Raw genomic sequence first — 25788 nt, 5'->3', positions numbered from 1 at the left:
TTTTTTTTTTTTTTTTTTTTTTTTTTTTTTTTTTTTTTGAGATGGAGTCTCGATCTGTCACCCAGAAGCTGGAGTGCAATGGCACAATCTCAACTCACTGCAACCTCTGCCTCCCAGGTTCAAGTGATTCTCCTGCCTCAGCATCCTGAGTAGCTGGGATTGCAGGCACACGCCACCATGCCCAGCTAATTTTTGTATTTTTAGTAAAGATGGGCTTTCACCATGTTGGCCAGGCTGGTCTCAAACTCCTGACCTCAGGTGATCCATCCACCTCGGCCTCCCAAAGTGCTGGGATTATAGGTGTGAGCCATGGCGCCTGGCCAGAAGCAGTCATTTCTACGAAAGAGAAGGATTAGTAGGAATAATATACAGAAGATAAGTTTAGGAAAGGGTGCTGCATGCAGAAGAAGTGGCCCTGAGGTGGAAAAGGGCATGGCCTGAGCCAAGGCTGACCACAGGCCAGTGGGGCTGGAGTGTCAAGAGTGGGGGCAAATGGGTAAAGATAGGGCTGGAGGAGGCAGGGCCTTGCTGGCCGTGGAGCTGTCTTGCAAGAGTGTGTATCAGGCAGGTATGTTTGAGGAATAACAAAGAAGCCACCAATGAGCAAAGGTGAGGTAAAAGGGCACAGTCCAGACACAGTCTGAAGCTAGGTTATTCACAGCTTCATAGGCCATTGTGAGCATTTGGGTTTTTGAGTAAAATGGGAGCCATCGAGGGTAGGGAGAGTTGAGGGGAGGAATGGCATGGTCTAAGAAGTTTTAAAAAGAACACTCTGGAAGTTTCTTTTCCAGTGGAGTGGAGTGAACTCTTAACAGATATACCCTCCCACAAATAATATCTATAAATTCTGGGTATAATACAGAAAACAATTGCTGGAAGGCTCTGAAACAATCAAAATGTTCAAACGACCAAAATGACCAAAAGCAGGCAGATTTTGGAAGGATGTTGAAACTTGTAAGAAGGGACGAGCATGTGGTAAGTTTTCCACTTTGATGGCTTTACCCAGAGGGCAGGCTGCAGCTGTGGCCTTATGCAGGGCTGCTAAACGTCCAGTAGAAAATGCTGTCTGTTTGGCCTGAAGAACCAGACGACAGAATTTAGAGCAACCAGGGCCCCTGGAAAGGAACGGGGATTTTCTGGAAAGGAAAGTGCCAGAAAAGGCCCAAATTCTGTTAGTAAATTCTGATCAAGTATCTGGCTCACTTCTGAATCACACATACATAGACAAGATTCAAGACAACGTGCAACTAAGGCTTAAAGAACTGAGCTGTGATTTGAGGTGCAGCCCACGAAAGGCAAAATGGTTAGTAGTTTGAGTCTAACGAAGTGAAATGCCTGCTAAAACAAAGACATCAGCACTCTTTGGAGGAATATGACCAACTCCAGAATCTCTACAACATAGCATTTCCAATGTCCAGGATAAAACCCAAAATCAACACACAAGAAATTAGAAAAATATAATCCATCTTCAAGGGAAAAGATAGTCAATTGAGATCAACTCTCAGATGACTTAGAATTTGAAGCTATCAGACAAGTACCATGGTTATTATAATTGTGCTAAACAAGGCAAAAGAAAATACATTCATAATGAATGAAGAGATAGGAAACCTCTAAAGAGAAATAAAAATATAAAAAGAACCAAGTGGAAATTTCAGTAATTTCAGTACTAAAAATACAATACCTGGAATATTTTAAACAATTACTGTAAGGGCTTAAAACAGAATGAAAATGGCCAGGCATGGTGGCTCATGCCTTTAATCCCATCACTTTGGGTGGCCGAGGAGGGCAGATCACTGAGGTCAGGAGTTCGAGACCAGCCTGACTAACAGGGTAAACCCTGTCTCTACTAAAAACACAAAAAATTACCTGGACATGGTGGCACACAACTGTAATCCCAGCTACTCAGGAGGCTGAGGCAGGAGGCCTTGACCCCAGGAGGCAGGGAGCTGTGATCATGCCACTGCACTCCAGCTGGGGTGACAGAGCAACATTCTGTCTCAAATAATAATAATAATAATAATAATAATAATAGTAATAACAGCTATCCGTGAGCTTAAGTTGATCAACAGAATCCATTTAAGCTTAAAAAAAAAAAAAGAGGAAGGGAAAGGGTGGTATAAAAAAAATGAACAGTGTCTAAGAGGCCTGTGGGATAACATCAAAGATCTAATATATGCATAATTGGAGTGCCGGAAGGAAGAGAGAAATAAGAGAGCATATTTTTTTTCTTAAGAAATAATGGCAAAACGGCACGGTGACACACACCCACCTGCTCAAGAGGCTGAGGCTAGAGGATCGCTTCAGCCTGGGAGTTCAAGACCAGCAGCCTCCTCAGAAAAAAAAAAAAAGAGAGAGAGAAAGAAAAAGAAATAGTAGCAAAAAAACAGCAACACCCACTTTCCAAATTGGTGCAAAACAAATTTACATACACTCATTCAAACCGCTAAAAATAAAAGATAAAAAGAAAACCTTGAAAGCAGCCAGAGAAAAAAAGACACATTACAAAGACAAACAAAGATTCAAATAACCACAGACTTCTTACCAGAAACTATGGAGGCCTGAAGCCGAACACAGTCATGGGACCTCAGATGGAAAATAGTTTTCAAAGATGAAATATAGCCGGGGGCGGGGGCTCAAGCCTGTAATCCCAGCACTTTGGGAGGCTGAGACGGGCGGATCACGAGGTCAGGAGATCGAGACCATCCTGGCTAACACGGTGAAACCCCGTCTCTACTAAAATACAAAAAACTAGCCGGGCGAGGTGGCGGGCGCCTGTGGTCCCAGCTACTCAGAGGCTGAGGCAGGAGAATGGCGTAAACCCGGGAGGCGGAGCTTGCAGTGAGCTGAGATCCGGCCACTGCACTCCAGCCTGGGAGACAGAGCCAGACTCCGTCTCACCAAAGATAAAATATAACAATACAATGATAAAAAAGAGTAAAAATTTTTAAATGATATAACAACTATTTACATAGCATTTACATTGTATTAGGTATTATAAGTTATCTAGAGATGTTTTGAAGTGTATGAGAGAATGTGCAGAAGTTATATGCAAATACTACGCCATTTTACGTAAAAGACTTGAGCATCCATGGATTTTGGCATCCATGGGGAGGTCCTGAACCCACTTCCCTCTAAGGATAGCAGGAATACTATAACATCATTTAAAGGGCAAAGAAAAAAAAACTGTAACCCAGAATTCTAAATCTAGTGAAAATATTAGTTAATAAGGAAGACAAAATATATTTTCATTTAAAAGAAAATGTATGGAATGTGTCACCAGAAGACCTGAACTATAAGAATACTAAAAGAAATTCTTCAGAATGAAGCAAAATAAAATCAAAGAGGCACTGGATCCTCAGGGAAAGAAAAAAAAAAAGAACATCAGAAATGGTAAATATTTGCTAAATATATAAAATTATAAGTTAATTTTCCTCTTAATTTCCTTAATATGCAGATAATTAAAGCAAAAATGATAACATTGTCTTATAGGGTTTATAATGTATATAGATGTCATGCATGTGAAAACTATAGCATACACGGGGGATGGCAAATATTTTTAAGAGGTTTATATTTTACATAAAGTGATACAGTATTAACTCTAAACTGTGAAAAGTTAAGGATGTATATGTAATCTCTAGAACTGACAAATAAACCACTTTAAAAAATGTAAAGTAGTATAGCTAAAAGGACAAATAGTTGCGTGAAAAGTGGAATTCCAAAACAATCTCCCTGGCTTCTATGCAAAGGGTGACAGGAGGCAAACTAGTCAAGGTGTTACTGAAATAATCCAGGTGGGTAATGTTGCTGGCTTGGACTAGAAGGGAGCTGTGGAGATGGTGAGAGGCAGTCAGATTCTGGATGGATTCTGAAGGTAGAACCCAGAGGATTCGCTCATAGATTGGGTTTGTGGTGTAAGAGAAAGAGCCAAGGATGACCCTAAGGCCTATGACCCTATAAGCTGTAGGGACAGAGCTGCGTTTACTGAGACTACAAAGAAGATTTTTCTCCTCCCTTGCCCTCCCCACTTCTCTGTGGCTTCTGAGACCTGCAGCAGCTCCATGTTTGGGAACGAGCTGGGCTGGAGGCCCAGTGAGGAAAGAGGGGGACAGAGTCATATGCCACCCAGCCTAGCCCTCAAGTTGGAGCAGGGACGACAGAGCATGTGTGCCTCTCGGCAAGGTTCACATCAGATCAAAACATCATCCTTATGGCTTCTTCCAGCTTCCAGAGCTCCATCTCCAAGAGTCCCTTCCCAAAGAGAAGTAATTGAAAAATAATTGCTAATATTTCACAGAGATGGCAGAAGCCTCAGCCCCAGCCTCTGGAAACAAATTAGAGATGAGGATGAGGTTTAGAAACGGAGAGCAGCCCTGCTTCTCATTAGCAATTGCAAATAAGATTACAGAAAAAAATGTTTCTGCCATGAGGATGGCGTCTGCCTGGAAAAAATTAAACCAGTTGCAGGGTAATTTAGAGACCCTGGACCAGGATTCAGATTCTGGGTTGGGGGTAGGGTTCTAGGACTGACTTGCCCCAAATCAAAGAGCAGATCTGCGGCAACCTGTCTGAGCCTCAGTTTCCATGCCTGTTAGATGGGAAGAGGCTGTAGGACTCAACTCTGGGGCTGGACAATGACTTATGGGTCTAAGTCACTCTGGGCAGCCAGTCAGCCCGGGCCCCACCAGCACAGGTAGCTCAGACTCACAGACATGCGAAGACAGCAGGGAACACTGGCTTAGAGGTCTTTGCCTTCCCTGGCGTGGCCTAAAGCCCCTGTATCCTGGCTCCATCCTGAGTAAGAATGGCTGACATTTATCGAATGATAGCACTGTTTGGAATTCTTCGTGGGTGTACATTCATTTAACCCTCACAACAACCCTGTGAGGTAGGTACTATTAATATCCCCACTTTATAGAGAAAGAAAGTAAACTACACAAAGGCAAATTAACTTGGCCAAGGCCAGACAGCAAGCAAGCTACAGAGCCAGGAGAGTGAACTCAGTCTAATTTCAAAACCTGTGCTCCTAACCGCCAGCCTATGTGGTCCTTCGAGGCTTGTGGGGCTCCCTAGCTCTGCCCACTGACTTCGAGACTGCAGAAGTTTTGGCAGTTAGTCCACGAAAAGTCCCAGGCTCCGAAGGCCCCATAGACTTAAGTGTGAGTTCTGATTCTACCACTACAGCTGCACAACTCTGAGCCCGTGTTTGCTTGTGTGAATTTTTTTTTAATTAATTATAGATTTGGCACAGACTTGCTCTAAGGAAGAAAGAAGACCTAGACATAAGAAATCAGGCCGGATGCAGTGGCTCATGCCTATAATCCCAGCACTTTGGGAGGCCGAGGTGGGCAGATCACTTGAGATCAGGAGTTCAAGAGCAGCCTGGCCAACATGGCAAGACCAAATACAAAAATTAGCCAATTGTGGTGGCACATGCCTGTAATCCTAGCTACTCGGAAGGCTGAGGCAGGAGAATCACTTGAACCCGGGAGGCAGAGGCTGCAGTGAATCGAGATTGTGCTACTGAACTCCAGCCTGCGTGACACAGTGAGATTCTGTCTCAAAAAAAGAAAAGGAAGGGAGGGAGGGAGGGAGGGAAAGAGGGAGGGAGAGAGAGAGAGAGAAATCAGGCCCTGTCTAAGGGTCAGTTACTCTCCCTGCAGCCCCATCTCTGGCCAAGAGCTAAAGGACCCTCAGGGCTCCTTGAAATACTCTCACCCCTCCAGGCTTGTCAGTCATCTTCCTGACCCAGCCCCAAGGCCACCCCTGAGTGAATCCCTCCTCTGTTCTCCCACCTCAAACCCAACCCCCAACCCACACGCACCACTCCTTTCCGGGCACCTGCCACTCCAAGTGTCACCTGTGTGGTCCTCTTTCCATCCTGAAATGTAGTACCCCATGGCTACCTGGTCTTCAGGTGTTTTCCCATCCCTCCTTTGCCATTAAAGGTGGTGTTTGAGGATGGCCAAATTCTGCAGCCTGGCTTTCAAGGCACTCCCTACCCTAGCTTTTGCACTCTGGAGAAGCTGACCTCATTTCTATATCCTCCCCAGGTTCATTGCCCCTACACACACTAGAGTCTTTGTCCAAATCCCTCTCCCCAGCCCCCACCCAGAAGCCAGGAGAAGAGAATGGATTCTGAAGTACTAGAAGAATATTCTGGCCACAGCTGCCCTGGAGACAGTCCATGAAAGGGAATCCTGAGACCAAGGCAGAGGGGTCGGGTTACTGGAGAGCTAATCTGATTAGATCCAGTTAAAGGGGGAGGGGGAGGGCAGTGGGGACCGGAGCCTTGAGACTGGAAAAATAGAGTAATAGACCAGGATGCTGATGCCGGATATGGGTACAGGGCAAGGAGAGGACAGAACACAGAGGGAACAGAAGGACCTGGTTTCCAGTCCCAGCTCCAGCACTTACCTGTGCCTACCAGCTGGGTGGCCCTGCATAGGCCACATAAGCTCTTTGAGGCCCAGGATCTTATTTCAAGGTCAGGCCAATCTACTCAGTGCCCCAGGATTTCTGGGGATTCTTTAAGAGAGCACAGGGGACCATGGGCTGGGTGCTGAGCTTGGCCCTACCAGGGCTTTCTAAAGGGAGCTTCCCCTCATCCCCTCTCCGTGCACAGAGCAGGACAAAGTGGCCCCCATTGCACCCTGGGGGCTGGCAAGGACCCTACAGCAGCCAGCAGCTGGTCTGTCAACCTGAGAGAGCCTCTGCCCCTAGGGAGGCTCCTAATTTAATCAGCTTTGCAAATCAGCTCGATGGGCTTAATTGATCTTTTTCACTCCTAATATTGTCACTGTCACTTTCTGGGTTGTGCCTCCCCCAGCCACCCCCTGTGTCAGCCAGCTGGAGAGGGAAAAGGAGCGCAGAGGCCACAGCAGGAGGGAGCTGTGAACGGGAGGGTAAGGAGGGCAGGGAGATTGAGGGAGGACCCAGACTGACACCTCAAGCCAGACTTTGGGGACTGCGAAATGCCGTGGTGGCAATGGTGGGAGTGGAGAGCAGAAGGGCTTCTAGAGATTCACCTGGCTGGGGCATTAAGCAGGTCACTCTAGGGCTCTCTGGGGCTCCACTTCCTCATCTATAAAGATCACAGCAGTACTCTGCCTCTCCAGATCCATTTATTCTACATGTGTTTGTTGAACACCTACTATATTCCAGACATGGTGCTAGCTAGACACAGGGAATGGTGGTTAGCAAAAACAAATCTGTCCCAGACCCCGTGGGGCACTCTAGACAGGCTGTCCTCCCCTGGGTGACATCCCCATGGAGCACAGACTAGTGGGGGGTCTGCCATCAGTGGAATAAGTACTCAAGCACATGTCAAAGTGCAGCAGTGAGAAGCGCTATAAAGAGGAAGTCCCTGGTGCTGCATGGGTGGATGCTGGGTGAGGGTAGGGGTGGGGAAGGCCAAGGAGGGCTCATGGAGAAAGCAGTGCCTGAGCTGAGATTGAAAGAATGAGGTCAGGCTGGGCGCAGTGGCTCACGCCTGTGATCCCAGCACTTTGGGAGGCCTAGGCAGGTGGATCATCTGAGGTAAGGAGTTCGAGACCAGCCTGGCCAACATGATGAAACCCTGTCTCTACTAAAAATATTTTTAAAAAATTAGCTGGGCATGGTGGCAGGTGCCTGTAATCCCAGCTACTGGAGAGGCTGAGGCAGGAGAATCGCTTGAACCCGGGAGGCAGAGGTTAGCTGAGATTGTGCCATTGCCCTCCAGCCTAGTCAACAGGAGTGAAACTCTTTCTCAAAAAGAAAGAAAGAAAGAAAGAAAGAAAGAAAGAAAGAAAGAAAGAAAGAAAGAAAGAAAGAAAGAAAGAAAGGGATCGAGTTATCCAAATGAAGAGGCAGGAACAACATTCCAGGCAAAAGCCCTGTGTCTTTGACTAAAAGCTGAAAGGGGCTTAAAGCTGACCATGTGACTGTGAGCTAAGAGGCAGGGGGTGTGGGCTACATGAACTTGGATCAGGAGCTCCTGTATAACTGAATTCCCACATTTTTTATGATGTCCTATGGTAAGAAACACATTTTGCATGCTGACCCAGAACACAGAACACACACATGTGCATACATGCATAATTACCTGCATATATCCACTTCAAAAAGACTGATGAAACAGTTATTCTTGCCACATTAAATGTGACCTCTCAGAGTTTCTATTCTATTTCTATTGTAGCTCATTCTATGTCTTTGCTTCAAGGTCACAAGCCATGACATTGATTTCTCAGCCCACTGATAGCTCATGGCTGCTGGTTAAGAGGCCGTGTGATTGGTAGGGTCTGGTGGGCGGCATTCAGGAACTACGTCCTTAGCCCATAAGCAATGGGAATCACCAGTTCTCTGAGACACTCTATTGAGATTTGCCTGCTGAGGTCACCCTGGCTGCTGCCAGGGGGAGTCATTTGGAGGGACAGAAGGGGAGTCAGGGAGCCAGGGAGGAGGCTACTGCAGTAGCCAGCCCAGAGATGAGGCAGCTTAGAGCTGACTGGTTTGCAAAGCCATTCAGGTAACAGGTATGAAAAACAGTGCCAACTAGAACAATGTTTTATGAAAAGCTGCCCAATGGCACTGCAAGATTGCCGTATCTAGATTCAGGTAACCCAGGTACCAAGACCAGCTGCATCATTTCTCACTTGTAACCTTGGAAAAATCACTTTGCCCCAGTGGGTCTCACTTTCCTAACTGTAAAATGGAATGTAAGAGTCCCTATCCCTTAGAGGCATTGCCAGATTAGATATAATGCAACATGCTTGGTCAAATGCCTGGCCTGTAGCAAGCGCTAGATAAATCATAGTTATTAATATGGATGGATATGTTAGAACTCATTCAGTCATCAATGCATTCAGTGTCCCTTCAGTGCCAGGTGTGGAAGAGATGATGGGGAATAAAGTCACACAGCCCCTGTTCTGCATTCCTGGTCCAGGGAGAATTTCTAGAACCATAATAGATTTATTTTGGTCAAAACTGATCTTTAATCTGACAGCTGCCAAGCTCACCTGGCTATGCTCTCCCATTTACAAGCTGCTTTCTCATTGCAACTGGCCCAGACCAGTTAAGGTTCCTTTTAAACAGGTTGCACTTTCATACAAACACTTACCTAGTGCCTATTGCCTGAGCTCAATTTATGCTTGCAGAGTAACATGACCATTCTGGTGTATCTGGTTTGTCTGTGCCATATCCCTTAAACATGTGTGCTCCCTCTCCTCCTCCCCCTCAGAAACTTCTGAGGGGCAGAGTTGTGGGGAGGCCAGAGCGACAGCAGGCTGTGCAGCCAGGAGCCAGCACAACAGAGCAGGCTCTCTGCTCCCTGCAAGCCAAGCTCGAGCTGGCAGATGGGGATCAGGGCTGGCACCTTCTTGACAATGATCATTGCCACCGCTGAGGCTCAGTAAAATGGCCAGGGGCAGGTGGGTGCAAGATCTGTACTACCCACCCTTGAGTTGGGCTCTGGATACCTCATCCAGGTGCAGAGGGAAGGCTCGGCCTTCACTCCACACCCTCTCTGCAGCCACAGACTCACCAACCCCAATTTCTGAGCCATGTGCTGACTGACCATCAGGGGACTGACTCTCTCAAGATCTGCCGGGCTTCATCCAGCAAATTATTTTCTCCTCTCCTCGGCTGATCTTCCTGGGAATAAGAGACTTTGTGTGGCTGGCTCTGTCTCTCTCCTTGTCTTGCTATCTTCATGCCTCCATGTGCATGCATTAACATCTCTCCTGCATCTCTGCCTTCCTAGGTATCTGGGTGCATCTCTCTGGCTACTCACCTGTCTCTCTAAGTCTGGACCACTCTCTCAGGCTTCATTTGCCTTGGGTATTTCTCTCTGGCTTGCATCTCTGTGGATGCTGGTGAGCTCTTCTCTCAGTTGCCCCTGTGGCTCCCTATGTCTTGGGCCAGTCTTCACGTTCCTTTTTCTGTTTGTTGTCTCTGTGTTTATCTCTTTCTGAGGTTTCATGTGGCTGCGTCTGTCTCTCTCTGTACCCCACCTGGCATGGGGGAGTGAGGAGGTGTCTCTCTCTGAGTCTCAAGGCACCTGCCTCTGGTGACAGGCTGTCCTTGAAATGAGCCAGTTAGACTGCAAAAGTCATCTCTCCACATTCCCTTCCCACCCACCAGCTCCCACCAGCACACACAGAGACACACCTGATTCCCTAAGCTTTGCGAAGACAACATGCCCAGGAACCCTTGACTCTGCTGAACAAGTCTCCCCTCCCGCCCCTAGCAGTTGAAGTTCTCACTCTGATCCATAGAAAGTAGCCCTCAAATGCTGCCCCTGCATCCCACAGCTGTGTGACCTTGGGCACATCCCTTAATCTCTCCTTCCCCTGTTCCCCCAAAAAAGGTCTCAGTACAGCATGATGCTGCCTTCTCAACTGACCCCTCCAGGAGAGGATGATGAGGACTCGATACCCATTGGGAAGTCCTTCCCGTTAAAGGAGGAAAACATCGAGTTTGCCAGCATGACAGCACTCACCTCCTCCCAAGAGGAGCCTCAGCATTGGGGCAGTAATGGCACTCAGGATCAGAGGTGGGACCAGCCATTTCACCTGGAGAAGAGCCGGGCTGTCCTTCCAGCAACTTGCTGGACAAGAGGGGAAGAGATCCGCTCCTTAAGAGGCTGTTGCTCAATGAAAAATAAAACTAAATGTAGCCGTAGATAGCACACTGATGGTAGGAAAATCTTACCTGACCCTCCTAATTCTGTGCCTTTCTGAGGGCAAGAGGAAAATGGAAGTAGCCTTATCTGATGATTCCTGTCTAAGGAGGCAGGAAAATGCCAGCTGGTAATAGGTCCCTACTTTCTTCCAGATACCCACACAGATGCTCCCAGTGTCCAGAAGAAGCCATGCGTGGAGCCTGCAGGAGAAGGGGGCAGTGTGCACCATCTCTGGGGGCAGTTTTTATAGATGAAGGGCCTGGACTATGGGGTCTGCAGAGTTGCAGCAGATGTGTGCAGACTCCACTCTCTGGACCAGGGGCTGTGCTGAGGCCAACTGTGATAGGGAAGGCTTTTGGAGCACAGCTGCACACCAGGCACTCGACATATGATGCATCATTAGTGACCACAGCCTCTGATGAGGTAGGTGTCATTATTAGCCCCCATTTTACAGATGAGGAAGGTGAGGCACAGAGAGGTCAGGAACTGGCCCAGAGTCACTCAGTCCCCTAGCTAGACATGAACCCAGGCAGTCTAATTCCAGAGTGTGCACTCTTAACTACTGTGTGGTGTATGTGAACTAGAAAGCAGGACATTCAGCCAGCAGGGCAATTCACTCCGTGTGGTATGGGCACTTAGCATGACTTCTTGGGAACCAGAGAGGCTCCCACTATCATATTTTGTTTTTATTAGTAATGGTTTTATAAAATGCCAACAATCACTTGAGCCAACTTCTCATAATAAATCCTTTATATTTAAAAAAAGGTCAAAACAAGGTAACAACATCGTGGGTGATTTAAATGTTTACATTTCACAAATTAATGTTTTTAGCCTTATCAATACAATGCAATAAAATTGTGCTCTTTCCAAGATAGCTACATTATTTTCAAAAATAACGTGATTTCAGAGTGCACTCAAGTAATATGGGCTGGCAATGGGGCAAAAGATGTAAGCCGTGGATGATCATCTCTCTTTGAATGTTGTTGCTCTGAGGCTACAAGTCTAACTATCCTCTTTAGAGGATAACATCAAAAGTCCAATCTGGGAGGAATCAGCCCGATGTTGCTGGCTTTGAAGATGAAGGAAGGTGGCCATGAGCCAAAGAAAGGACTTCTGTTCCACAGATTTGTAAGATAATAAATGTGTTGTTTTAAGAAAAATAAAAGAAAGTAAGTAAGTTTAACCTGGAGACCCTTCATGAACCTAATGTTTCTTCTCTCCCACTCCCTTGGAAAATACTAAGTATTTACAAAAAACAGAAGTAGTGTAGGAAGGAGGTGTGATCAGTCTGTCATGGGGAGGGGTTGGGAATCAATCAAGGATGGTGTCACAGAGGTGATGACCATGGAACAGGGGTTCTGCAGGCTGAATAGGAGTTCGTCAGGCAGATAAAGGGGGAAAGAGCATTTCCGACAGAGGGGAAAGCCTGTGTAAAGGCTCAAAGTTAATGAGCAGTCTGTGTAAGGCCACGAGCCATGGTTCCGGACTACCTGATTAAAGCACAGAGAGAAACTGTGGTTGATGGGAAGATAAAGCTCGAGAACAGATTTTGCAGGGCCTTCATGGTAAGGCCTACTCTGCGGAAAAGAGAAAGAAATAGAAGAGGCTGGAGTTCACTTCCTTAGAGGAAGTTTCAAATATCCTGGAAATGCTTAGGCTGGAGGCTAAAGATTTAGGGGAAGACCAGAGTGTGATTATATCTACAGGACAACTTTCACATTTTTGTGAAGAATTTTTCATTCCACCCAGATGCACGGGGCTAAGAATATGCATGAAAGTTAACAAGTGGTAATGATAATCAAAGGTGTCTAAGAATGGAATGGGCCACAGAGGTAATGAGTTCCCTATCATTGGAGGTATTTAAGTAGAAAGCAAAGGGCTGCATGGCAGAGATGTTGACAGAAGACTCAAACATCAGGTGAAGGCTGGACTAGTTAATTTCTGAGTTTCCTTCTAGCCCTGAAAATCTCAGATACTATTTTGCCTTGTATTAGAATAGATTCAAGACATTGCCTTTGGGGGGGAAATAGTAATCAAAATGTAAATACCGTGGGAATAATAGATTTGGCCTAATTATCAGCGATTACTCAGAGTTTGTCATTATTTCCGTACAATATATCCCAAAGTTCCGGAAAAACAAATCAAAGAAAGTACCACGGTTGATGCCATTTATAGAAGCAAAACACTTCAAGACGAGAATTTAATTTACTGGGTGAGTTCTTGAGGCACGTTTTTGTTGATGAATATTTATAAAAGTGGATTAGGCTGGACCTGGTAACGATTGCGAAATATTTTAATGCTGTCCCCCTCATTAATTTACTTTTAATGAATGACTTGGTAAAGCGTAACCATTTGTACGTAATGATTTCATTAATGGCTATGGCATATGCAACCGTTTTTCACACGTTTGAATGTCACTTGAATAAAATGATACCTTAAATTATACAGTATAATAAAGTATGTTTGTTGAAAAGTGACAAGTTTCTGCCTCTTTGTACTCAGGCTCCAAGAATTAGTTGCATTTGGAATAGCAACAGTTTAATGGGACTCAAGTGATGGATTACTTTTTCCATTTCTGAGTTTTCTCTCAAAACCGGTTCCTGTGAACCCTGTGCATGAAAACTTAGAGCCAAAGAACGGCAGTGAGCCTCTCCTAGGCCCCCACCTGCCTCTCCTCTTCTCAGTCTTTGGGATTCACTTAAACCCATTCCTAGGAGTATCAGGTCAGGCAGATTATCCTATGTAAGAAGAGTGCCAGTGGGCAGAACCAGGCCAGGGGAGGGGCCATTATGGGGATGGGACTCAGACAGGAGAGGAGTCTGGGAGGGGTGTGGCCTGGCCAGGAGGCTGGGCCTGGGGAACATTGCCTGGTGAAAGCAGCACACCAGAAGATGCTTCCCTTGGCTTACTCTTTCTATTCATCTCACTGTCTGACTCTCATCTGTGTCCTCTAAGGACTTTCTAGCCTTGGTCATATGGGGTGCCATCCCAACATAGGTCAGCTTTGTAGAACCAGCTTGGGAAAACAGAGAGGCCTCCACCTATTTAAAATGGGTCTCCTGTCTGTTTCTCGCAGAGTGCTTATCCAGTATGCACCTGCTGGATTTATTTGTTTGTTGCTTATTTAGTGCAGGGACCACACTGCTCATGTTTGCTGTTGATTCCCCACCCCTGGAACACTAGCAAGTGATCCGAAAACATTTGTTGGCAGAGAGAGAGACAGACAACGAGGAGGGAAGGGAGGAAGGCAGGAAGGGAGGAATGGGAAGAGAAGAAGGGAGGAGTGGGGAGGGAGGAAGGAGGAAGATGGACTGAATTAGATTTGAAGCATAAAGCAAGGCAAGCCACTGGCCAGGAAAAGAAAGGCTTAGGACCAATGCCCTTGGCTCCGTAGAGCAGCCATGTCCCTTCCTGCCACCCACCACCCCGCTCCCATCAGGCCGTGTCCCCTGCCTGCTTCACCTCTCCCCACCCCTGGTTTCTTATTCCCTCATGTCACCATGAAAGTGATTGGGAAATGAATCAGGTGTTTAAACAACAATGAGACCATATTCCTCTGCAGGTGTATGCTGGTGTGTGATTTTCAAAGTGCTTTCCCATCTTTGATCTCTTCAAATTCCTGCCCTTCCTGTCTACCTCATAGGGTTGTTTCATTATTCCCACTTTTTTCCAGAGGAAACAAACTCTGTGGAATTGAATGCTGCCTCAAGGTCATGGAGCCAGGAAATGGCTGAGCTAAGACTTCAACTCAGGTCGTGGATTATGCGGCTGAACAGCTTTTAAAGTTTCTCAGCCACTTAATAGGTTACCTCTCCCAGGAGTGTTTGCATTTTAAAAGAGAACTAAAAGAAAGAAATGTATAATCCAAATGAATGAATGGTGTCTAGTGCAAAAGCAGGGGCACAGATGATACTTTGGCACAAGGGCCAGAGGGACACGGTGGTCCTAGAAGACTCTTAACACATAGGCTTTCAGGGCCAACAGACCTGGGTCCAGATTGCTTCTGTTCCACTTACTAACCCAGTGATCTGGAGCCAGCTGTTTCTATTTCCTGAGCCTATTTCCTAATCTGTGAAATGGGGATGATAATCCCACCACGAAAGGTTGATGTAAGGTTGACAGGTGTGCAAATTGGCATACAATGGGTGACAGCAAACAGCATCACTACACAGAGCACCAAGAGAACAGGGCCCATCCACAGCTGGCCTCAGCATGAATGAGGGTGCTGAGCAGGAGCTGGGTCCTCACCCTCCCAGCTCTGCAGGGGAAGGAGAGAGAAGACAGGAGATGGTGAGCCCAAGACTGCTTCTCCGGGCCCATCTCGGTGCCCAGCTCTGGGTTGGAACCACCTACATTTGGGTTAATTCCTCAGTTATTAGGATCAAGCCCAGACAGGAAGGGCCAGGGTACCTGCAACTACATTGCAGCTCTCATCTCGGAGTCTTCCCCCACCTCCTCGGAAAGATTTATGGAAAGATTAAGGGGCCTTTTTTTCAATATCTATTAATATTCATGGCAGTCTTCACAGCCATCTGCTTTTAACGATTTTGTTTGCAAAGACCTGAGATTAAAATATGGCCTGCTAGTGCTCTGAAGCATCTGAACTGAAGGCGATAAAACAAAGGCCTTTTCAGGAGCTCCTGAGCCTGCCTGTCACTCTACCTGCAGCGGGGGAGACTAATGACTAGTGGGAGGGAGGCTGAGATTGGATCCTGGGCCAGTGCTCCCCTCGGGCAGGCAGGGTTAATTGTGGGGGAATGAACAGCCCCAGCTCCCTCCTCACCAGCATGCAGAGGGGCTCTGGGGACAAGGGGGCTTGGATAGGGCAGAAGGGAGATGCTGCCAGCATCACAGGGGACACTTAGAGCTTTGAGGGCTCTGAAACCCTGAGATCAGCATTCTGGAGAGAAGGCTGTCAGCAGTGGATGTGCCCAAGGGTCCAGAGAGGGCAGAGGGAGCCCCTTACTGTGAAACTGCAACCCAAATCCCACCAGTGTGGGTTTTAAATGAGATCTAAGAAGAAAGGGAAATACATAATCCAAATGAACGAGTTCTGCTCAGTTCAAAAGCATGTGGGCCGGGTGCAGTGGTTCACACCTGTAATCCCAGCACTTTGAGAGGCTGAGGTGGGTGGATCACTTGAGGTCAGAAGTTCAAGACCACCCTTGCCAATATGTCGAAACCCCATCTCTACTAAAAATACAAAAATTAGCCAGGCATGGTCTTTCACATCTGCAATCCCAGCTACTCATGAGGCTGAGGCAGAAGAATTTCTTAAACCCGGGAGGCAGAGGCTGCAGTGAGCCAAGATCGCACCACTGCTCTCCAGCCTGGGTGATAGAGCAAGACTGCATCTCAAACACACACACACACACACACACACACACACAAGCATGTGCACAGGTGACACTTTGACACAGGGGTCAGAGGGACAAGGTACCCCAGAATATTCTTAACACAGAGGCTTCTAGGGCCAAAGAGGGCATCAGTGCAATGCAAGCTAAAGCCTAGCGTCTTTGTCCAAGCTTCCAAAGGCAGTCACCTCAATATAGCTCTGACTTGCATGGAATTCCCCCTTAGTTACCAATATCTAGGGGTGCCTTGGCCAATCTGGTGACCCTCACTTGGCCTCATCCAGATGATGAGTTTTCAGTGAGCTTCTAGGACGTGGCTTGGGGACAAGGGCAGGACAACCAGTGGAGTGGGCCAGGGCCAGCCTGTGTGGCTGGGCTGATTGTGCCTTACACAACTACAGGGGGTGTCCCTCCTAGCCTCTGCAGCTGTCCTGAGTGGGCCTGCAGGCCTCCCACCTGCAGCAGCCCCAGGTCTTTCTACTTTATGTGAGGAGGAGGCTCATTTGACTGAAGGCCTCTGCTGCTTTGGAATGTTTGCAAAACAGCGGAATTCCATTCACTCCTCCCAGTGCACAGACTCCTCTTCTCTCTGGCTCAATTTGAGGTTGCACACTTCCAGAAGATCCCAGCAGGGCAAATGCCTGCTTCCTAGAGCAGGGCAGGTGCGGTCAAAGATGATGGGATTCCATGTGCCTGCCCTGGTGTCCTTCTTGAGCCAACAGGGTCACCTCTTAGTCCAAGCCTCAAATTTCCTGCCCCAGTCTCCTGCTTTCCAGGGTATAGAGTCACCAGTCTTCTCTACCTGCCTGCTTCTGTGGGTCAAGACCTGACCACAAATACCAGGAAATCCCCCTTGCTGATTGTCATGGGAAAGGGAGAATTTGAGGACAGGATCTCCCCGGAAAACCACTTCGCGCTAAGGGAAGAGACTCTGTGACCTCACGAGGTTGGGATATTCTCGCTTTATTCTGGCTCCCTCCCTACTTATTGTGTCCACCTGTGACTCTAGAGTCAGGCAGCCTTTTTAAAATGTGGCGGACCCCACTTGCCGTGGGTCTCCATGGCCTACAAACATCCATGCAATCTTCTGCCAGGCTTCCGAACCTGAAGCGAGGGAAAGTGGTGGCCGGTGAAGCCCCACAATCCTGCAAAACATGGGTTTTTGCCCATAGTAGTACGCCACCTCTTCTGTCAAATCCGATTAGACCCAAGTGGGACCCATCAGATTCTCTCCCCAAAGAACCCTGGTTCCTCAGTCTAGGTTGTGGCAAACTGAGAAGGAGTGGCTGTTTTCCTCACAAGCCAGGCAGCCTCAAGTAGAAAAAAAAAGAGCAAAAACGGTATGAGAAGAAAACCAGAGGTTGACGGGTCCCCCAGGCTGGCCAATTGTGCGACCAGCAGCTCCTGAAGGCCAACAGCTCCTCCCACCCTGGTGCCCATAGGACACTTTGTGGAGCCTTCCTGAACCTCCCTGCCTCCACTGGAGCCACTTTGCGTTACCGTCTAAAACAAGACTAAGGTCTCCAAATACCCACACCTTCCTAGCCATGCCCCTCCAGGTCTCACTTTCTGAGCTCCAGGCAGTCAAAACGGGTCCCAAGCACATCCTGAGCTTCTTCCTGGGCCCAGGCTATGCCCAGTGCCTGGGATGTTCACCTTCCCTTTCCCCCAGAGGCCTGGCTCAGTCTACACACGCTGCCCCTTCCAACCAAATGGAGTGCCACCTCTCCCTCATTCAGCACCCAGGGACCTTGGCGTCACCTTCCAGACAGTGTCTGTCCTCCAGGGACTTCCACTGTAACAGGAGGGCTGGGGCCAGGAGGGAGCAGGACAGAGATATCCTCTCCCACTCAGGTTTGAATCCCCTCCAGCACCTGGCTCTGTGCCTGGTACTCAGTAGACTGTTATCCCAAAACTGCCTTTTGCTTTGAAATGAGCTCACTGCTTTGTGGGGGGCATTTCTAGCATACACTGATGTGATTGTTTAGCCCTCATGAAGACCCTAGAACAATCTCATTAGATGGGCTCTTGGAGAACAAGTTCAATTCTCCCATTTTACAGCTGGGGAGACTGAGACCAGAACCAGATGCCAGGTCTCCTGCCCAAAGCTATTGCCAGCCCGTGCTCCTCTACCTCAGAGGCACTCCCTTCATATCACAGAGGAGCACATAAGGCCTCCAGAGGTTTATTTTGGCAATTTCTGCCATTAATCGCATCTCTGCCAACCCACTACCAGGTAATTGAGGAGTCAAGAGCCACTGCAGAGAAACGGAGTTTCACTTTAAAAGTCCACCTACAAGTGCCATTTGGGAAACAAGAGGAAAGGAAAGTTTGTGTGCATTGGTGTGGAACTGTAAGCCTGTGGATGAGTGGTTATGGACACATGTAGGTGTGCGTGTGTGTCAGCGAGTGAGTGTGGGGGTGCCCCATGACCTCTCAGAACACCCTGGTCTCTTATTTCCAGGCCCACTCCAGGCCATTCCCACCTGCCCCCTGATTCTCCATGGCTCCCCCCATCTGACAGGCGTGCTCAACAGACCACAGCCCTTCAGCAGCCCCCAGCTCCTCAAGGGAAACTCCACCCTCAATGAAACCCAAAGTCTGTGGCCACTCAAGTACATCCTGCCTACCTTTCCAGAACCTTCACCCATCCATTTCTCCTCCTGATACCTCACACTGTCCTCCAGTCACACCAGATGTTCACCACGGACGGGACATGAATGCACCGCCATGCCTGTAAGTCTTTTCACAAGCTGTTTTTTTCTGCCTGGGATATATGCTCCTTTTCCTCTAACCTTCAAGCCTGCAAACTCAAATATCGCCTCTTCCATGAAGCCTTTTGGTAACGCCAGGCCACTCCTCCTCAGGCAGAGTCAGTCACTCTGCACACCTCTAAATGACAGCTAGCATTTGGGGAACACTTTGTCTGTGTTACTTCATGTACCTCATCTTGTACCTCCTCCTGTCCGGGACACCCTATTATTGTCCCCATTTTACAGGTGAAGACATTCCAGCACAGAGAAGTCGAATGACTTGCCCCAGGTCACACAGCTACAACAAGATAGCGCCAGAATTCAAACCCAGGCAGCCTGGCCCACAGCCTGTGCTCCTGCTCCCTCCACCACATGGTTCTTAGGTGCCCACATGGCACACGACACCTGTGCAGTGTGACACAAGAGAAAACAGAAAACAAGCTACTGTCTGCCTGTGTGTCTTCCCTGCTGTCCCGCTACCCTGAGAGGACTCTCTTTCAAGCCTGTGTCCCTGGCACCAACTGGGGGCATGGGAGGGGTTCTGAACCATCCAATGAAGGAAGGAGTACTCTACTCGTGTGATTGTGTGTGTGTGTGTGTGTGCATGCGTGTGTAGCAAAGGACTTTGTGAGAGGGTTATGAAGGTGAGTGCCCATAACCACATGTATGGTGTGTAAAGGGGTCTGGGAGCAGATCCGAGTGCGTGTGTGCGTGTGTGCCTGTGTGAGTGTGTGAGTGTGTGTGTGCATGCACCCTGAGGCACACTCAAGCTTCCCAGTGGGAGGGTAGAGGCCCCATCTCAGCCACATGAATACTTAAAGCCCTTAAACCGCGCCACTTCATCACTGATATTTTTACAAAGTTGTCACAGAGAAATATCATTTTTCTCCCTCCTTTATTTCATTTTCTTTGGGATATAGTAATTAACAAAAGCCGTTAGATGCCAGCAAAACTGTTTCTTTTGAAGTTTCTACATGGCTGTCATCCGGGAGATAAAGGCAGATTATTCAATCTTGACATTATAATTGTGGATGCCAGATGAAAGCCTGGATTAGACTTCACAGCCCACTCGGAGGGGAGGCTGAGATCACCAGGCGGCGATCCTCCCTCAGCTGGGAGGGCAGGGGAGCTGGGCGGGGGGCAGGGGGCACCCCACATTGGGGAGGGGGTGGCTTACTGCGTGGCTTGGCTTCTTTCATTTGAGTTGGACGGTCCCCAAATCACACAGTGTTAGACAGAAGGAACATATTCCATACAGAGGTGGAAAAATCCAGAAGTCAGGAGTAGAACCCTCAAGCCTGGTCTATTAGCTCCCATGCCCCAAGGCTGCCTCCCCACCAGCCCACACCCCCTCCTTGATTGGCAGGGACTTCTTGGCTCCCTGACTGGAGGCCAAGTTCCCCAAATGCAGAGGGGGTCCGGATCCTCCGAGGCCATGGACCCTGGGTTCCAGTGCTGACGACTCCCTCACGTGGCTGGGCTGTGGAGAAGGCTGGAGAGGTCAGGGGAGGGAGAAAGTCATTTGCCTGCATGGAGCCCACCCAATCCCCCTTCATAAAAGAAGTCACCAGGCTAGGCGCAATGGCTCACACCTGTAATCCCACTTCCCCTTTGGGAGGCCGAGGCAGGCGGATGGCTTGAACACAGGAGTTCGAGACCAGCCTGGGCAGGTCTCTTTTACAGAGACCTTATCTCTATAAAAATACAAAAAACAATTAAAGAGGCATTGTGGTGTGCCTGTGGTCCCAGCTACTTGGGAGGCTGAGGTGGGAAGATCACTTGAGCCCAGGAGGTCGAGGCTGCAAGAAGCCATGATCATGTCACTACCCTCCAGCCTGGGGTGACAAAGAAAGGCCCAGTCTCAAAAAAAAAAAAAAAAGAACCACAAATCAGGGAGAGGGTGAGCAGGGCAGGGCCAGAAGAAGCCCCAGCAGTGGAGAATGAGAGGTCATATTTTAGTGGAGGAAGAGGGGCCAGATGCCGATGCCCTGGAGAGTATACAAGACTGGAAGCTTCTACAGTGACTGATACTGTCTGATTTCCCAGGTCTACCCTGAACCAAATTATAACCTGGAATCTTCACACCCTATCCAGCCACCCACAGACAAGATTTTTGCTCTTCATTATGTTCATTAATAATAATGTCTAATAATAAAATTATGAAATGTATCAGTCAGGATCCAACTAGGAACCCAAAAACCATGGGAAGTATTTAAAACCGAGGGAATTTAACATGAGGGCTGGAGACTCAGGTGAGGAGAAACCAGCAAGGCAACCCAGAGATCAGCACCAGCTCCAGCCCCTAGGGAGGTGAGGAGGGAGGAAGGTGGTGTTGGTGACGAAACCCAGGAGCTAGGATGACCCAGCCACCCTGGACCCTCAATAGGTCACAGAGAGACATGGCCAGCCCCTGAGAGCAGAGCAGGGGATGTGGAAGAAGGGGCTCTGAGGACAAATGGAGCAAGGGCTGGCCCGCTCATCAACATTTGAAATCCCAAGCTGGATTTCCAGTTTCTCTGCAAACAGCAACATCAGGCCTGCTTTCTCTTATGGCCACAAGCATCTGAAGGGGTAGAGGGGGTCTCCTTCGGATAGGGCATGCTCCTCTATGGCTTTTCCCAGGTCCCACCGGGACTGCCTTATTCATTGATGGTACCTATGAGTATTTGAATTTGCAACCCCTGGTTTCAATCAGTGTACCCATTTTGTAGAAAGAGAAGCTGAGACCCAACCAACAGAAAGTGATTTACCCAAGGTTACAGGATGGGTCAGGAGCAGAGGCAAGACCAGAACTTAGAGCCCCTGGATTATTTTAAGTGCAGAATTGATTAGCAAAGATGGAAAGCATCTGTGGAGTGACTGCATCTGTCAGCAGGGAATGACTCGCCTCCCTTGCTGTGGCCGGGCTGTGGAGCAGGCCAGAGAGTGGTACTTGCTAGACCAGCAGTGCCATTGCTCCTATGCACCCTGGCCATCAGCCTTGTCATGAGGGCCAGCAGGAGAAACACCAGCAGTGATCATGAGGACACAATTCAGGCAGGAGAGCCTGTTCTGAGGCTGGTGCAGCCACTTAGGTGCTGTGTGACCATAGCAGAATCCCTCTCTGTGCTCCATAACAAAAGGTGGTTGGGCCCGACGCCCTCCTGGAGCCTTCTCCACTCCACCAGGCTGGAATTCTATTTCCTGGGGAGAGGTGGGAGGAAACCATCCCCCCATAGAAGCCAGCTGAGTGCATGAGGGTCCTTAGCAAGGAAGGTCGAGGGGGAGACACTGGGAAACATAAATCTGCCGGCACGGCTCTCTCAGAAAGGGTTTTAATTAATTGTTTTTATACGACATAAGAGCAACTCATTACCGAACAGCTTTGATTTGTGACACCTGCATTATAGATGATTTTTAAATTAACATTTCCCCAATAAAAGGTGTCAGTAGAGAGCTGAAGGCGCCCAGAGAAGTATAAAAGGATAATAGTATGAAAATACAAATAAACACCAGCCCAGCCTAACAAAGGGGGCTGCTTAATCAATTTTACAATTAATTAAGGCTGCCTGGGATGGCTGAGGCCCTGGAGGCAGTTCAAGGTACCGGGTTGAGGGGCTCAGGCATCAAATGCTAGGACAAGGGAAAGTGTTTGGGGCTTACGAGAGAAATGCAGTGAGAATGTAAGACACTCTGTTAGGCTTGCCTGGAAGGGGAGAGAAACGGGAGGCAAATCTGTCCCGGTGAGTATCCTTTCTCCCTTTGTTGTCCTGGATTTGTCATGTGTGCATTCAGTAAATATTTAGAGAGCTCCTACAAGCTATGGCAGGCAGAGCAGAGGCACTCAGGTGAGAGGGAGGAGCGGCACACTGGAGACGCTGAGAGCTCCATGTGTCTGACACAGAGTGAAGGGCAAAGAAGGAGAGAAAACTGGCAGGGTAGGCAGGGGCTAGACTATCACAGCCTCTGAAAAGGGTCATATGGTATTTGGGGTTGTTTTCAGATGTCGTTTGCAGAGTGTAGGTAAGGGAACCACATGAGAAGATTTCCATTTTAGACAGAGGCTCCTGGCTGCCATGTGAATCATACATTGGAAGAGCAGAGGGAGGAAAGACAAGTGACCCAAGCAAGACCTGCTCATGAATCTAGTTCAGACAGCGGTAGCTGAGGGACAGGAACAGACCCAGGAGAGGCACAAGAGCTAGAGCCCACACACAGGTGTTGCTGCTGTGTGGCTGTTGGAGGAGAAGGGAAGGGGAATTGAGAATAATTCAAGCCAAGGACAGTGCTGGAGAAGCAGCTGTGAACAATGCACAAATAAGGTCCTTGCCCTCAGGGATTTGACATGGTCAGGAGAAACAGGAAAAAGACCCACAAAGGAATGAGCAAAGGACTTGGTAGCTCAGGACTGTAATTCTAGCACTTTGGGAGGCCAAGGCAGGAGGATTGTTTGAGCCCAGGAGCTCAAGACCAGCCTGGGCAACAGAGTGAGACCCTGTCTCAAAAAACAAAAAAAAATTAGCTGGGTGTGGTAGTCCTCATGAATAGTCGCAGCTACTCAGGAGGCTGAGCTGAGAGGATCACTTGAGCCTAGGAGTTCAAGACTGCAGTGAGCTGTGATTGTGCCATGGTACTCTAGCCTGGGTGACACAGCAACATCCTGTCTCTAAAACAAGGAGAGAGAGAGAGAGAGAGAGAGAGAGAGAGAGAGAGAGAGAGAGAGAGGAAGGAAGGACAAGAAGACAAGAAAGTCAAATCAGTTGCTGTGGCTGGGACAGGTGAGAGCAGCACAGTTTGGGACAGGGTATTCAGATGGTGATCAGGGAAGGTGACATTTGACCTGAAGGCTGAGGAGCCAGTCAGACCAACGTCTGGGGAAGGGGTGGTCCAGGAATTTATGCAACAAGTGCAAAGAGCCTGTGGCTGGGATGAGTAGGAGAAGGCACCAAAACAATGCTCATCCTCCTCCATTTCCACTACACTGTCTCTTAGTTTTATCTTTCTTTTCCTCTGGTTGGCCAAGAGGGGTTATATAATTGGTGCCTAATTGGTATATAATATGAGGACTGTACATAGAGGCTGTGGAGCATTGAGAAAAGTTTCCAGTGCTCCATGCCAGGCCCTGTCCACTCCTCTCTGAAAGACCTGAGCCCTCCAGAGGAGCCCGTCTCCACCTCTATACCTCCGACTTCCCATCTTGATCACTACCTACCCTAGACCTCTCTCCTGAACTCCAGATCCACCTGGGGGTCTTGCAGGCAATCATCTTCCTCCCAAATGAATAAAAGTCCATTTATCCCTCTGTGTTTCCAATCTTAATTAAAGATGCCACCATTCACCCAGACACTCAAAAGGGAGACCTAAGAACAGCCGTGATGCTCCCTCTCCCCAGATCCAAGTCCTGTGGGCTCTTCCTCCTTAGAGCTCTTGAACCCATCTCAACCCATTGCATGTCATTCTAATGGTTCTAGCTTTCCACATGTCTTACCTGGGTGACCTCAGCAGTTTCCACTCTCCTCCTATCCGTGTACCCTGGACACAGCAGCCAGAGGAGTCCTTCTAAAGTGAAAACCTGTCCCGCTGTACAGCCGCCAGAAAAGCGTTGGGGGCTTCCCTTGCTCTCCAGCTAAAGTTCAAACACTATTGTCACGCTTTTTGGGGCCCCTAGAGTCTAGCCCCTCCCTACCCCCTCAGAGTGCCACATTGCCCGTCCCCATGCTTTGGTATCCAAACACAAGCGTCTCCCTTCAGCTCTCCCACCTGTTTTCTTTTCTCTCTGCCTGGAACATTTTGGGTGCTCTGCCCTATACCCTGGCCCTCACCATTGCCTGGTCACCTTTAACTCCATAGCCCAGGCTGCAGGCTCATCATATCAAATCCTTTTGTAATTGTTTGTTTCACTGTGTAGCTCCTCCCAGGCTATAAGCTCCACCAGACCCGGAACTATTTCTGTCTTGTTTGCCCCATATTCCCAGCACCTATGGACAGACCACATACACTGAATGGAAAAGGAATTGATGAATGGATGAATTAAATGATGTCACATACCACAACATGCATGGCTGGCTCACGTCTTCACGTGTTCCCTAAGAGGATCACTCTCCCACGGTGGTCATTGATCCATTATTTGTATGGTGACAGGAGGAGGGGACAGAGCTCCACTAGAGACAGCATTTCCTGCTTCCACAAAGCCAGTGGGAAATGTGAGGCCAATAGAATGTCTGCACGGTCCGTGGACCAGCTGGTTGCTGTGCTCTCCACGTCACCCCAGGGTCCAAGAGGACGTGGCTATCAACAGGGGCTCCTGGCTGGGAGATCTGGGTGCTTTGTCTCCTTTGCATAACAAGGATGTGAGATTGGTGACCGCTCCCAGGCTAACCCCAGAACAGGGCACCTCCAGCCCACACTTATGGGATGGGAGGAGCAACTGAACAGCAGGGCTCGTTGTGTCCAACACCCAAGTCAAACAAGTGAGTGTGTCTGAATGGGCTGTTAAAGCAAGGGTGTCTTAAAGCAAATGTTGGGACCTGGGGCTCAGGGAGGGTTAAAGCCAGTAAGTGGGGCCAGTGTCGCCGACAGAGCTATGATGTGTGTGTGCATGTGAGACCCATTCACAGAGCTCCAGGTGGGGTTAGGGTGAGGGTTGGGGTTAGGATCAGTTATCAGAGTGGCTACAGGGAGTTTACCTCCAGCAAATTCCCCAGGCAGACCAGAAAGTAGACAACAAAGGCTGGGGTAGAGGTCAAGTTTAAATACATGGGTCCCTGAGAAACAGAAGAAATGGCCTGGGCCTGAAGAAATCTAGGAGAGCATCCTAGAGGAGGTGGGCTTGCACTGTGCCTAGAAAGCCTGGGAAAGTTGGAGAGCAGGAAGTTCCTAATCAAGTCACTGCTTTCATCTTCTTCAAAACCTCCCTGTAGAAGGAAGCACCTGTGAAGGGCAGTGTTCTCCTTCAAAGTCAGAGACTCAACCATCAGTGGTGCAGAGACTGAAAGTCACAGTGGGAACAGCCCGTGGAGTCCAACCATCCACTTGAGACATG

The 25788-nt window shown here is 48.5% G+C and overlaps 1 long non-coding RNA gene across 2 annotated transcripts in view; it reads right to left on the bottom strand.

The window, feature by feature from the left end:
- The window catches only part of LOC108524225 (uncharacterized), a 136668-nt gene that overhangs the window by 104428 nt on the left and 6452 nt on the right, over positions 1–25788 (bottom strand). Inside the window, exons 2-3 of one of the 2 annotated variants that reach the window (XR_001884006.1) lie at positions 20360–20461; positions 19644–20259 (exon numbers count right to left, since the gene is read on the bottom strand). The exons of the other annotated variant lie outside the window; for it this stretch is intronic. This is a non-coding gene — a long non-coding RNA (uncharacterized LOC108524225). Of the gene's footprint in view, positions 1–19643; positions 20260–20359; positions 20462–25788 lie in introns of those variants that run through there. 2 annotated transcript variants of the gene reach the window in all.

Source organism: Rhinopithecus bieti, unplaced genomic scaffold (assembly GCF_001698545.2).
Source record: "Rhinopithecus bieti isolate Rb0 unplaced genomic scaffold, ASM169854v2 scaffold_81282, whole genome shotgun sequence".
NCBI classification, from domain to species: domain Eukaryota; kingdom Metazoa; phylum Chordata; class Mammalia; order Primates; family Cercopithecidae; genus Rhinopithecus; species Rhinopithecus bieti.
The sequence above is the reverse complement of the archived record's forward strand: the minus strand, read 5'-3'. Positions and strand labels throughout refer to the sequence as shown.